The sequence below is a fragment of the Suricata suricatta genome, chromosome 7 (assembly GCF_006229205.1).
Source record: "Suricata suricatta isolate VVHF042 chromosome 7, meerkat_22Aug2017_6uvM2_HiC, whole genome shotgun sequence".
Taxonomy (NCBI): domain Eukaryota; kingdom Metazoa; phylum Chordata; class Mammalia; order Carnivora; family Herpestidae; genus Suricata; species Suricata suricatta.
This window is the reverse complement of record NC_043706.1, coordinates 50,279,389-50,293,533: the sequence shown is the minus strand read 5'-3', so window position 1 is coordinate 50,293,533 and position 14,145 is coordinate 50,279,389.

Sequence of the window (14,145 nt, the reverse complement as noted above, 5' to 3'; positions counted from 1 at the left end):
AATAGAGCTTAGATCATTTACAAAATCAGAAACCTATTGATCAATTGACTGGGCACAGTCTGAAAACATTGTTCCTATGGGGAGAGAGAGTGAGAGAATGCACTATTTTCCAAATCTTGTTTTCATGGGGAAAAGTCTTTTAGCTCATTTATACTGAGATTTAGGCTCACTTCTTAATCTTGGATGGAAACTATTTCCCTCAATACCTTTAAACTCAAACCAACCCCTGTACTCTATTTAGCAAGTCTCTGAGTCAAATTCTTCCCTCTCCTGGACACAATGCGTTTCTTCTTTCTTCTTAACCAATTTCCAAATCTTAATTATCAAATCTTATATTAGCTTATGTTCTTTTCAACCTACACATTACTACATATTAATCCTACAGTTTTCCATTTTAGGTCCCCAACATCCCTCAAGAATTCTAAACTCATGCTTTTTTTGCTGGTCAGATCATATAGCTTACTTTTCCTTGGACTAAAACCTCTGGAAATTTAAATTCCTTAAATATTCCTTCAACCACATTCCATTTGACCATGACTTGGAAATGAGATATTTTATAAAGAATTTCAAATTATAAAAGTCACATAATTATTTTTATCTACCAATATGTATTAAATAAAATTTTGATATAATATCATTTGATAAGAGGCTTGCTGAAATGACTCCCTATGCATTATATGAACTAAATTTACCTCATTGCCTACTTTTTATGTAAATATAATTATATAATATTTTTTCAGGATGGTTTACCCAGAAGACACTTTAAACAAATCCTGGCAATTATTGGATGCCCATGTTGAAATTTGCTTTTTTTTAACCTTTGCATTCTAAATACTAATAACTGAGATTTGTCAGTGTTGGAGGAGAAATAGATTTAACATTATAAAATTCCTTCTTTCAAGACTCACAGACTTTTATTTCTCTTTGTAAACAGTCTAAATGTGAAACTCTTAGAATCTCAGAATAAAATTGATGTGCTTAATAAAGATATTAAGAGCTTCAAACATCTTGCAGAAATCACAAACCCTTATGTGATTTTATTTGTATAGAAACAATGCATTTTGCACAATCATTTTTTTCACAAGTCTTTTTTCACTCATCTTTCACAATTATTAGTTGATCTAGTATTTTAAATATCACTTTATTTCAGTTTTATAAAGAGAAAGTCAAGATTTTTTTCTTGAAGTCCATGTTTGTTCATTTAGCCTAGAACAGAAAGATCAAAATCTATTCATTTGTTGGTATGAAAGGCAAAATAATTGTCCCTAGTGATATCCAGATTCTAATTCCTGGTCATTGAATATTTTGGTTAGCTGGCAAAAGGAAATTAAGGTCGGGAGCCTGGGCGGCTCAGCCAACTGAGTGTCTAACATTGGCTCAAGTGGTGATCTCATGGTTCCTGAGTTTGAGCTCCCTATCAGGCTCACTGCTGTCAGTGCAGAACATGCTTTAGAGCCTGTTTCCCTCTCTCTCTTCCCCTCCCCTGCTCGCACATGCACATGTGTGTGCTCTCTCTCTCTCTCTTAAAAATAAACATTCATAAAAAACAAAAAAGAAATTAAGGTTTTAGATAAAGTTGTTAATTAGGTGGTGTTAAAATATCAAAATTATCCAGTAGGGCCTTAAAAGTTGAAGAGTCGGAAGTGGGAGAGTCAGAAGATGACAGTGAGGACTCACTTCCTGTTGATGGAGAAAAAGAGCCATGAGCGGGATAGTGGCTGATCTCTAGAACAGGAAAAGGCAAGGCTATCGCCTCCACAAAGGAACACAGCCTTGTTGACATCTTGGTCTTACCCCACTAATATCCATGTCAGATTTTTGATCTAAGGATCTATTTTAAAAGACAATAAAATGTGTTTTTTAACTATGAGGTATATGGTAATTCATGTTAAATTATTAATGCAGCAATAGAAAAACTAACAGTTGGTACTTTGATTATCTATAAAAGTTTAGATTTCAATCCTATGTTATTTAAATGAGCTTAAATATACTGTATCTGGGTTTCTCTGATTCTGATTCTTGACCCTATAATTTTCCTCCATTTACAGAGTTTCAGCTTAATTTCTAGCAAGCATTGACTTCCCTTCTCACAGTTACAATTTTAATGTTATTACTTCTTTTCTCACAACCTTTCAACTTCTTGTCAATGTAATCATAACCCTTCATTATGACTTCTCATTCACTACCAACAAAACCCAATCTCTTAGGAAAATACACATGTCTTCTACTTAGGGCTCCAATCTTTGCCTGTAGTTTTGTGATCCCATTGTTCACCTCTGTCTGCCCCACTGAACCACCAGCTCTTTGGAAGATTGGTGTGTTAAGTGGAACATAAAGATGATCAGGGGCTGCTTACTGAAGACATGAGTGATTTCTAATAAGAATACTTACTAGTATCACAGTTCTATAGTTCACCAGCTGTATACTTTGTATTGCTTTTCATTTTCTTGTATATTCCACTGCCACTGCACTATACAAAATGCTTTCTTCTTGGCCTTTACAATGAATGCTTCAATACTTTGTCTCTTGTGACTCTAGAAAACACCCACTGCAAATCCTAATGTATACCAATGGCTGTCACATATTATTTTTAACATTATGAATGAGAGAACCTTTCTGTATTTTTCAATTTAGAGGTGCTGTCAACTTCATTGTCATAGGACTATGAGAGTGTATGTCTTTTTTTTTTTTTTCTATCTGCTCACCCTCCTACTCACTTTGTTCAGCCTAAGGACTGACTTATCCTTATCCCTATTACTGACTTAACAAACTGGTATTTCCAGGATGTTAAAATGCTGAAATTATGTTATATGAGAAACTGTTAAAGAGACTGTGTTTATTTAAACTGCTGTTGAGACAAAGAATAGAACTTTTAAAAATTCACCAAGAGTTTGAAAGATCATATAAAAGAGGAGTATATTTATTTATTTTTCACTGTTGTTCTAGACACCAGAACTTAGATGAATAGGTTGGAATTATAAGGAGGAAGATTTAGTTTAACACTAGAAACATTTAAACCTATCAGTCTTATCATGTGACTAGGAAGGCTCTAGTTTTCCTGCAAATTTTCTAATAAAACCTTTGTACTCCTCTGGATAAAAGATTCTTCTTCAGAGTAGGGACAGGATACCTCTTCCTTTTATATAATAAGAGTTTCTTTTCTATTCACTCTTAGTACAAACTATTCTTACTATCATTATGAGATGTCAGGAATAGGAATTCTTGGGTCAGACTGCATGGTTTTGAATCCTGAGTCTTACAACTTTATAGCTGTTGGTTAAGAAAGTTTTTAAACTTTTATTTGACTCAGCTTCCTCATCTGAAATTTAGAGTTTACTTAGAGTGCCATTTTGAGGAGTAAATGAGATTAGGCATGGAAAACATTTGAGATGAATATTCGGCAAGTAGATATCCATACATGTTAACTAACATTCTCAGCAGTTTTGCCTTAGTCAGAAATGAGGTTTATTTCCCAATCATTAGAATGTTAAATTGTTCTTAGTTATTATAAATTTAAAGCATATTTTAATGAAAGTAAATATTTCATATGTACCCCCAAATCCCACAATAATTATTTCCAATTTAATATATATCTTTCTAGAATTTTATACTTGTAAATATGTTCATGAGACAGTTATATAGATTTCTTTATATGAATACATGTAATCATATACACTATCCTGCATCTTATTTTTGCCTTATTTGCTGTGTACATCTCTTCAATTGTATGCAGAACACAAATGCACCTTATTTTTTTTCACTGCTGATTAGTCCATCTAAAGGATATATGATAAATGGTTTAATTCTCATTTGATGGATATTTTGAATTTTTCACTATCACAATCAGTGCCACAATGAATAATTTTGAACATTTTGGACATATTTTTGTGAGTATCTTTGTAAGAGATTCCTAAATGTAAAATCGATTAGTCACATTTTAAATTTTATATACTAATAAAAATTATTCTCTAAATTTTTTAGCTATTTATATACATACCCACTGTGTATAAGTGCTCATTTATTACCCAGGCCTAAAAGTATTATCTATTTTTGCTAAAATAGGCTAAATAATATTTCACTGTTTTTATAGTATTCTAATTATAACTCTTCACATATTTACTTGCTATTTAATTTTGTTATTTTAACTTATTTGTAAAAGAAAACAAAACAAAAGCAAAAAGGAACAAAAAACAAAACAATAAGACAAACCTTCCAAAGGTAAAATTCTTTGTCTATTTTTCTTCGGGGCTGACTGTCATTCTTTTTCAAATTTGTAGACTCTACATTTTGAGAGTCATACGTAATTATACTCAGAACAAAACTTTTTCACTTTGTCACTGGTTTTCAATTTTATTCAAAATGTCTTCTGAGTAATAACTTTAAAATATGAAATTAAGTAGTCTTTTTTACTATTGCCCACTCACCTCAAAGTCGTGCTAAAAACAAGGCCTCTTCTAAGATTGGAATATCCTTCAACATTCACTTCTTTGAAATTTACATCTCTACTCTGTCTTTACAGTTTAATTGACCTAAAATTCATTTTCCTTTCTGTATTTGGCTGAGGTGTTTTCTCTCCTACTAGATGATCAAATATCCCAATGCCATATGTTCAACAATCCATCTGTGCCTCACTGATTTCTAATGTTACATATATCCAACATTGCATTTCCACTTTTATACTGGACGTTTCTGGAATTTGCATTTTATTTTGTAATGTTTTTCTCCTTTTACATCAGTGTGCCAAATTATATATTTACTAGCGCGTTATAATGATATTTTTCTCAAAATCACCTTGGTTAGTGAATAAATACGTTCATCAAGGTGAACTGAGTAATTACTTTGCCACGTCCCTCAACTCAAAAGAAGGAAAAAGAGACAATGGAAAGAAGGAAAAGAGGAAAGGAGAGAGGGAGAGAAGAAGGAAGGAAAAGAAAGAGAGAAGGAAAGAAAGAAAAGGAAGGAAAGAGGGAAGGAAGGAACAAGGAGGGAAGGAAGGAAGGGAGGCAAGCAAATGAAAGAAAGAAAACTAACCTTTAAGCCATTTGCAAGAAACTCCATTTAGTTTACATTTTGTAAACAATACACATATTTATATTCTTGAAACTCCCCATTCTGCCATTGTAATTTTATCTTCCTATGACTTTATTATCTCTCTCACTGTGTTTTACTGTACTCTTTTTGGTGTTATATTAAAATTACAGCTTGATTTCAGGAAATTTGATATCATACATAATGCGTGGTCTCCTCATCTTTGAATATTTTATGTGTTCACAACTGTCTTATGTTTTTTCAGAAAACTTGATTTTTAAAATATCATCCCAGCTCATTTCTTGTTACCGTTGTTGTTATTTTGTATTTCTGCTTGCTTTTGTAATTAGAATTTTTTCTGTTTTGTCTCTGAATTCGTTACTGTTGGGTCTTGTTTCGTAGTTTTTTGATCTTGCATTTGGGCATTTTTACTGAATTTCCCCTTGATTACCACTGACATCTAGCTGTATGACTCGTGGGTCAGAGAGAGGCCCCATTCAGTCCCATGGCCACTTAATGCCTCAAGCGCAAGCAAGCAGTGCACTCGGCTTCTCTTGGGGCTTAGTATCAAGCCAGGAGCTGTTTCTCAAAAGCAGAATAATGATCTACCAAGAACTCATGACTTTTTTTCGGGGCCCATGGGCCTGCCTTGCTCTTCTAATAGGACTTGCCACAGTTGAGCTCCATACCATGTAGGCCACCACTTAGTGCAGGCTTTAGTCTAGTGACTGAGCCAGGCCCCCGACCACTCTCAGTCACTGGGGACAGCACAACACCTCCAAATAAATCTGGCTAATACTCTAGTATTAATGAATTCAACGTAATCTAAAATTATGTTCTATTCCCCTAGGTCTCACACCCTTAGAACACACGCTCACTCACATTCCCCAAGTTTCTAATGAAACAAATTAGCAAATTCTTGCAGTTCTTCTTTTGGGTCAGATTTTGTGTTGGGCCTCTGGGGTGGGGTTGTGGGGGATTGTTTGAGGCAATGAGATTTAAGTGTCCAAGGTGAGGCCACCCCAATATGGGACACTAGTATGAAGATTATTTTGAGTTAAAAAAACAAGCAAAACCCAACATATTTGGGAAAAGCTCTCTCTCCTTCTCCCTCCACTGCTCAAAAGAATTTATATAGAGGACCTCCTCCAAAAAAAGAGGTATCACCATAGATAATTACTTTATGATATGAACTAGGTATAGTAGTCAGGGAGGAACCTAGCAAGGTTTGATCAAAGTCCTCTATGTCCTATTGTTTCTGAGTGGCCCAGCAAACATTTGCTTATCATTTACTTTTTCATCTTCCTGTGAATTACATTCCTTTCCTTTGAAATCCCAGACCCCCTACGCCTTCTCCTTAGTTCAGAATGATACATGTACCTCATTCAGTCTGACTGTCTTTGGGTTTCCCATGTCTGTGTGGATACCCATATATCTGAAATTAAATTTGATGTTCTCCTGTTTATCTGTCTCATGTCAATTTAATTCTTAGTCCAGCTAGAAGGACTTTGAAGGTCAGAGGCAATTCTTCCTCCCCGACATAAGGAATAGGAATGAGGAGAATCCATGCCTCATTAAATAAATATAGTCCTTAATGTCACTGATGCGTCTTTAAGCAAGGCAGGATTGCATGCTAGGAAAAGGGGAAACAAACCCCTGCTCCTGTTAGCAAGGATGACTCAATACGGTGTTTGAGTTCATAGCAGTCATAGCTATCTAAATTAGTTTAAGATATTTTTTAATGTTTATTTATTTTTGAGAGAGAAAGAGACAGAGCACAAATAGGAGAAGGGCAGAGAGAAAGAGAGGCACAGAATCCAAAGCAGGCTCTAGGCTCCAAGTTGTAAGGACAAAGCCTGACGTGGGATGCAAACCCACAAACCCTGAAATCATAACCTGAGCTGAATGAAGTCAGATGCTTAACCGATTGAGCCACCCAGGAACTCCTCAGATCTATTTAAATTTATAAAAATATTCTAATTCAATTAATCATAATTTCTATCCTTTCCAACCAATATCCCAACTTTCAATAAAAGTTCTAGTAAAATTGTGAATTCAAACGACATTTCATTAGTCCATAGGATCAGACTCTGCCTCTCATTTTCATAAGATTAGCTCTGAAGTTGTTATAGGCCAGTGATAGAAACTTCCTAGCCTTCTGATCATGCCTATAGATAAGAATTCATTTTTTGTTTTATTTTTTGTTTTTATTCTTAATTTTTAGAGAAGTTTTGGGTTTGCAGAAAAATCAAGTAGAAAGTAGACAGCGTTCCCATATGCCCTCTACTCCCCCATTATAAACAACCTGCACAAGAATGGCACATTTATCCCAATCAACCTACATCTATATCACTCAAAGTCCATAGTTTCTATGAGAATTTACACTTGGCATGGGGTATTTATGGATTTTCACAAATGTATAATGATGTGAATCCACTATCTCAGTATCATAGAGTCATTTCACTGCCCCCCAAACACTCCGTACTTCACCTGTTCATCCCATTATCCCTCCTAAAAATTTTTTAACTGTCAGCATATCTTTCAAGGTGGCTATATCATTTTCCATTCCCATCAGCAATGAACAAGCATATTTACCAGCATTTAGTATTGTCAGTGTTTTGAATTTTGGCCATCTCATTAGATACACAGTGGTATCTCATTGCTGTTTTAATTTGCAAGTTTCTAATGATTTATATATATATATATATATATATATAAAAGTATATATAAGTGTGTATATATATATATATATATATATACATAAAACATAGAGCTTCTTTTCATATGCCTATTTGCCATCCATATATCTTCTTTGGTGAGATATCTATTAAAAACTTTAATAATTAAAAAAAATTAATTTTTATTTTTGAGACATTTATAAAAATAAATTTAATATTTATTTTTTAGTATGAGCAGGGGAGGGTCAGAGAGAGACAGAATCTGAAGCAGGCTTCAGGATCTGAGCTGTTAGCACAGAGCCTGCCGCAGGGCTTGAACTCATGAACCACGAGATCATGATCTGAACCAAAGTTAGACGCTTAATTGACTGAGCCATCCAGATGCCCCAAAACTTTGATAATTTTAATGGGGTTGTTCATTTTCTTATTGTAAAAATTTATTAGATATTTTGGATAACACTCCTTTATTCAGATATATTATTTTTGGAAATATTATCTTATCATTTGTGGCTTATTTTCTCATTCTCTTGATGGAATTTATTTTTAAATACTTTATAATGCCCCCAGTGCTGTCAAAATTAGTCTGCTCACTCCTTAGGGTCTGTGATCCACATTCACACATGTCCTATTTTTGGTATCATTTGGTCCACCAAGTCTTGCTGTCCATGGGCATGTTGGAGACAATCATTATGTAATAATAACTTAAGTAAATCTTTTTGCCTTTGCCATTAATGGACTGCCAATACTGTATTTTGTTTTTAGACATAATGCTACTTCACATTCAATAGACTACATTATAAACAGCTTTTATATACACAAGTAAACAAAAAACTTCATTTGACTCACTTTATTGCACTATTTGCTTTGAGTTGGTCTGGAACTGAACCTGCCACATCTCTGAGGTGTTCTTCTATTTCATTTTCCAACAATAAACAGATCACTGTTGTCTTCAGACCCCACCCAGTAACATAACAATTACAGATTTTCCTCGTTGCATGTCTATTGTATGTAGGCACTTATGGTTTCAAATATGGTATTAGTCAAGTTCCAGTTCAAGAAACAGAAGCCACTTGAAATTTTTAAGAAGAAAGGAATTTAATTCACAGAAGAAGTTGTGAGACTGGAGGGGTAGGGATCAGGAGCATACCACTGGAATTGCCCGATTCAAGGGCGTACCATTGTAACAATAGGTCCTGTATCAAAAGAACAACTATCATCAATATTCATATCTACACAGCCTGGGTTACTTGTAGAAGCAGTAGCAGAAACAGGGCTTGAGCCTCATTTATATCTTCTAAATCTCATATTAATGCATCTAATTGGTGGAAGTTAGTTCTCATCCAAAACTTTGACTAAAGTTGTCTGGGAAATGTAGTTCTTAGCTTTCTGGACTCTAGTACAGAAAAGCACTAAAAGGGCGTGGGATGGATGCTGATCATATCAGTCTTAGTCATGTTATATGAATAGTTGTAGCCCAAAATATATTTTTAAAATCTCTAATTTTTGTGTGTATACTAGAACATTGTCTGACCCGTAGCAATAGCTATGAAAGTGTTATCTATTATCATTATCATTATATATAATATCTCTTTCTAGACTAAGATATATATGAATTATTATCATTAACACATAGGAGTTCCTTTAGCACATCTTTAGGTCTTCATAAATCTCTGAAAAGTCTCTAAGAGACCTGGGATTCTGGAAGAGAGTGTCAGCAGGTAGGCAGGTGAAATCTATACACCCTCATTTTCTAGTGGCAGGGGAGCTTCAAGATGAACCCCCAGACAAGGTGAGCCGCAGGGAAGCCCTTGGTTCCCTTGTGTTTGCAATGTTGAGAAAAAGTATGGCTGAATGTCCTTAGGGAGGGTTGTGACACAGAAGGAATTGAATATGTGACTTCAGATTTTCTTATTAACTTTTCATCTCCAGGGAGAAACATAGCTTTAATCCTGTCAGTGGCCTGGGGCCATGGGAGGTGGGAATTGTAAAAGAGAAGTCCAATGCCTATTTCTGGATATCATCTTAACTTTCTTGCCAACTCAGTATTTTTCATTTTAAATTATAATAGCACAAATTAGAACTGAGACAATATACTGGGACATAGAATTTTTTAATGGAGTCCTATGAAAACTTAAAGGTTAACAGTAATTATTTTTACGATCTTTATTACACCAGAATTAACTGCCATTAGGTGGAAATGAATTGCTTTATGATGCAGATATTAAGAATCCACAAAGGAAAAGATGCTCTTCTCATCTTTATTTTCTAGCTCCCTTGGAAAATTGGACAACAATGAAAATAGCTTCTGCAGCATATTCAAAGCCTCTTCTAATATTTCCTTCTTTGTAATTTCATTTCAGTTATACTAATAGAGATATTTCAAGACTTAATGAAAAAGGATATTAAATAAGTAGCTAACATAGATTAGTCAGAAATGAGAAATGGAAACATTCCCTTTAAAGTACACATATATCCTGGTTTTGTTAAATAAAGTCAGCAGTTCTTTTTATCCATTTTATCTCCTGCATCATGCCTGCTCAAAGTTAATTTGGCAGAAAAAAATGTAATAGAATATGAGTCACATCTTTTGAAATTTATTAGATAATATTCCTTCCTGATAAATTTTCCTTCATCAAACAGCATATATAAATTATCAACCCAATACACGGACAGCTGAAAAGCTCCCCAAGTGTGAGATCCCATCCTGGGGATCCCTGTCAGCTTTTGCACTTGAACCCACCTGCCCCAGACTGCTCTCTTATTGGTAATCTTCTTAGATTCCCTTTTAAATAGGAATGGGTGAGGATCACTGATCCAAAGGGCAGGAAATATAGCAACTGTATTCTGTTCATCTTCAAAGTCTTGTACAAGTTACTACAGCAAATGAAGAGACACTGGGTCTAAAATATATCATTTAACCCACTTTGTGACTGTTAAAATTGAGACAGAAGGAGGTTCTGAAAACGTATTGCAGACCTTCCCTATAAAATTGCCTTTGGGTGAACTGACGCCTCAATACGCCTTTCTTGGAAGCATTAATCACTGTTATTATCAGGGATTTTCATTCTTTCTCCAGGGAACACAAATAGGGTATGTAGGTTAGAAGTTTAAAGTAAATTGATTTTTTAATTCTCTTTATTAAATCATCAGGAACTAAAATGGCAAAAGGAATGACCTTCCGAAATTACATTGTACCTTATAACTGGATTTAGAAACATGGGTGTAAAAATGACACACATCTAAGCAGAATCTACCACTGCTAGAAGTTATGACTGAAGGTAGCTTTTAAAATTACTTACAGAGGAGGGGGCACCTGGCCAGCTCAATTGGAAAAGCAAGCAAGTGACTCTTGATCTCAGGACTGGGTTTGAGCCGTGCATTGGGTATAGAGATTACTTAAATAAACTTTAAAATTACTTCTAGAGGAGAAAAAACATTTGTGAAGATCGAGTGCTTTATTAACAGTTATGATCTTTCAGCAAAAGACATAAAGAACTCTCTCCTTCTGGATTTTTTTCTCATTGTCATGCATTTGCATCTCAATATAGATGTACTTGGGCTATTCAATAGATGAACTTTTACCTGAGAGCAGGGTCTCAGTTTACCAGTGCAGGGAAGCCTAGGGGCCAAGCAGCATTCCCAGCACAGCCGACACAAACAATATGCTTATAGCCAAGCAGGTTCTCAGATGGGGTGGGTCATAAAGTGGCATTGGCTCAAGGGATTCCTCTTCATTTTTAAACAAATCTCTTTGAAAAGTATTTATCAAATATGGATTTTTATCATGCGTCTAACCAACAAAAATGTATTCACAGTGCAAAGCGCAATATCAGACATTAAAGGAATATAAGAAAAATCATTATAATACTTAACAGTGAGGGTATGATTGGGCTCTGGAGTCCAACAGACCTGAATTTAAGTTTTATATTAATCATTTTCTTATTTATCTTAATCTGTACTCAAGATGGTTTAGAAAAAAAGGAGAAATGTATTGAAAAGTTCACATGCTTCTAGAGCTGTTTCTTATGGCCTTGTGGGTTTTGTTCAATTAAATGGGGTTGTGCCATATGGCTGAAAACATGACCACAGGGATGCTGTTGCTTCACTATCTTTGGTCCCTAATTTAAAATTCTGGAAAGAGTTTATCATAGCTTGATTTTAAGCCAAGCTCTGAACCCACAGACACAAGTCTGTATCTGAGAGTGGAAGGTGAGAGATTGGGGTAAAGTGTTTATAAGAAGAAGGAATTTTTGCAATCTTTGCCAATATTTCAATGTCTTTTTCACAGTAATAGTATAAAAAAATCCCAACATTTGTTTGGAACCACAAAAGACCCCAAAGAACTAAAGTAATCCTGAGAAAGAATGGAAGTGGGAATATCATGCTTCCCGATCTCAAACTATATTCAAAGCTATACTAACCGAAAGAGAATGGTGCTGGCATAAACACAGACACACATATCAATGAAATAAAACAGAGAACAGAAACAAACCCATATGTATATGGTCAATTAATTACAACAAACAAGCCAAGAACATACAATATGGAAAAGACTGTCTCTTCAATAAATTATGTTGGGAAAGTTAGACAGCCACATGTAAAAGAATAAAACTAGGCCACTATTTTCACTATACACAAAAATTGACACAAAATGGATTAAAGACCTGAATGTTAAAAACCTAAAACTCCTAGGGAAAAAACGGCTGGCAAAAATAAGTGGACATAGGGGTGCCTCGGTTAAGCGTCTGACTTTGGCTCAGGTGGTGATCTCACGGTTCGTGGGTTCGAGCGCCATGTCAGGCTCTGTGCTGACAGCTAGCTCAGAGCCTGGAGCTGGTCTTCAGATCCTGTGACTCCTTCTCTCTCTGACCGTCCCTGTTCATGCTCGCTCGCTCGCTCGCTCGCTCTCTTTCTCTCAAAAACAAATAAAAACACTAAAAAAAAAAGTGGACATAAATTTTGGCAATGATTTATTTTGATTTGACACCAAAAGCACAGGCAAAAGAAGCAGAATAAACAAATGGGGGCTACATTAAACTGAAGCCTCCGCACAGCAAAGGAAACCATCAACCAAATGAAAAGACAACCTATGGGAGGAGAGAAAGTACATGTAAATCATACAAAATACGTAAAGAACTCATACAATTCAATGGCAAAAAAAAAAGCAAAAAGACATGAATAGATATTTTTTCAAAGAAGACATACAGATAGCTAACAGGTACATGAAAAGGGTGCCCAACATTAGTAATTATCAGGGAAATGCAAATCTAAACCATAATAAGCTATCATTTTATACCTTTTAAAATGACTGTTATCAAAAAGATAATAAATAAGCGTTAGTGAGGACGTGTAGAAAGTGAAATACTTTTGCACAGTTGGTGGGACTATAAATTGGTACAGTCACAATAAAAACAGTATGGAGTTTCCTCAAAAAACTAAAAATAGAATTATTGTATGATCCAGCAATTCCACTGTGGGGTATTTATCCAAAGAAAATGAAAACACTACGTTGGAAAAATATATTTACACCTATGTTTGTTGCAGCATTATTTACAATAGCAAAAACATGGAAACAATGTAAGTGTCTAAGAATGAATGAATGGATAAAGAAAAAAAATATGTGTATATAATGGATTATTAATCATTATTTAGCCATTAAAAAAAGAAATGCTGCCTTTTGCAACAATATGGGTGGACTTGGAGGTCATGATGATAAATGAAATAAGTCAGAAAAAGAGAAATATTTTATGGTCTCATATATGTAATTAAAAAAAACAAAAACCAAACTCATAGACACCAAAAAACAGAAGCAGGGAATAAAGGGTGGACAAAATGGTTTAAAAGGGTCAAAAGGTACAAACCAAGATAAATTAGTACTGAGATGTAATGTATCACATAATGACTATAGAAAACAATACTGTATTATATATTTGAAAATTGCCAAGAGAGTAAATTGTAGAAGTTCTCATCACAAGAAAAAAAAATCTATGCATGGTTAAAAAAAAAAAAAGAGTATGGCATTTCGACTTGAACTTCTTGGTTACGATGACTTCTGCATTACAAATGGTCCCATGTACTCATTTATACCTAAACCCATATTGGTTAGCTCCCTTTGAAGTTAGTTAACTTCAAACCCAAATTGACTCAGGCCAAGAAAAAGATATTTATTGCCTCCTGACCTAACTGAGAAATCCAACAACTGCTAGGCTTTAGGCTCAGCTGTAGGATTTAATATGTTATCATCAAGTCTCATTTTCTCTCCCCACCTCTTTGCTTCATGTTTTGTGAGTGTGTGGCCAGGGGTGGGTGGTGGTGGTATTTTCCTTTATCTTAAATAAAAACTTCCATCCTTGTGCCAAAATCAGTTCATGAGCTCCATCTTTTTAGTTGAAGTCCATGGGACACAGTGAGCTTCTCTTTTCTAGTATTCCCATGTAAT